This window comes from Trichechus manatus, unplaced genomic scaffold, assembly GCF_000243295.1.
Source record: "Trichechus manatus latirostris isolate Lorelei unplaced genomic scaffold, TriManLat1.0 scaffold00016, whole genome shotgun sequence".
NCBI classification, from domain to species: Eukaryota; Metazoa; Chordata; class Mammalia; order Sirenia; family Trichechidae; genus Trichechus; species Trichechus manatus.
This window is the reverse complement of record NW_004443952.1, coordinates 10,735,885-10,737,529: the sequence shown is the minus strand read 5'-3', so window position 1 is coordinate 10,737,529 and position 1,645 is coordinate 10,735,885.

Here is a 1,645-nt window from a genome sequence, read left to right as displayed (position 1 = left end):
GGCTGGTTGGGGTGGGGCAGACCAGGGATGGCAGTGGGTTGGTGGCTCTCTAGCTGAACAGTGCAGCATAGCCTGTCAGGAAGGGGTGGAGGTAGAGTACGGTGCAGAAGGGCGAGGGGTGGGAAAGCATGCTTCTCTGTTTACTGGGTGCTGTATCTCCTGTTGGGAGCTCCGTGAAGTTGCTTTCCCCTACTCCCTATCTGGGGTCCTTGCTGTCTGTGTTCCAAGATGGCGATGTCGTGCTCTGTTAGTTGGCAGGGGACCTTCACACTCTGTATCTCTGCTCATTCTGTTTTCCTTCAGTTTCTTCTTCCACTCGGTGTTTGATCTAGTTCTTCATCCCTTCATTTGATGCTTATGGTTCCAGTATTGACATTTGTATGTGTTTTACTTAGTTTTTCAGGTATTTGCTGCAGAGGGTTAGCATGGAGCATCTGTCTACAGCACCATGGTGGCTCAGCCCCCTCTGCAAGAACTTTCTGATCTTTAGTTTGGGGCAGTCAAGTTTACCTAAGACCTACTACGTTTATGTATAATCTTGGTGAATTATGTAGCTGTCCTTAATTCTAGCAGGAGTTTTTAATTGAGCAGCTAGAGGAATTAGATTAAATTCTTCTCTTCTATATTTTTCATCTCAGACATTCTTAGAATCTTTGTCCTTCTTGGCTACAAAGAACACCCAATTATATTAAAATACAGTAATTAAAATACTTCAAAAAACAAAATTTGTGATGTAGTATTACATGTACTTCTTTTTTATTTTACTTTTTTTTTACGTATACTTCTTCATGATCACATTAAGTAACACAGTCTATCCACTGTTTTCACAAATGCCTTATTTTCTAAGTAGTGGTGAGAGTAACGATATTTTGAGATAGCAGCCATGGCCCTAGGTGCATTTAAAGCTCCCTGGATAATTCTGGCACATGCCTTGCAGTTGAGTGTATGAGGCCAAACTATTCTGACATTGTGTGCTTCCAACGGGCTGAACAGTCAGATCCATGTTTGTGATCCTTATGGTAAGAGATCAGGAAAATATCAGAGAAATGTTCCTTGAACATTGTTAGAACTGCTGCTCCAATTCTTGCCACCGCTAGTCAGTGCTCTCTAGTCTATAATAGTTTCTAATTTGAAGCAGTGATTCTCAATGGGGGGCTATTTTACCTTTCCTCAGGGGACATTTGGCAGTGTCTGAAGTCATTTTTGCTGGGGAGGGGGTGTTTATTGTTTATGGCATCTACTAGATGGAGGCCAAGAATGTTGCTAAACAACCTACAATAGACTGGACAGTCCCCCGCAACAAAGAGTTATTTCGCCCAAAATGTCAATAGTGCCGAGGTTGAGAAACCTGTGCTACAATAATAGATACAAAACACGATAAAAGCTCACTGAGCCAAAAATTAAGGTGGAGAAGCAACTTACCAAGCAACCAACCGGTTGCTATTGAGTTAATCCCAATTCATGATGACCCCACGTGTGTCAAAGTAGAAATGTCCTCCATAGAATTTTCAGTGGCTGAATTTTCAGGAGCAGATAACCAGGACTTTCTTTCATGCCTCAGGGTGGAATCAAAACTTCAAACCTTTTTGGTTAGCAGCCGAGCACATTAACCATTTGTGCCACCCAGGACTCTGAGAAGCAACCT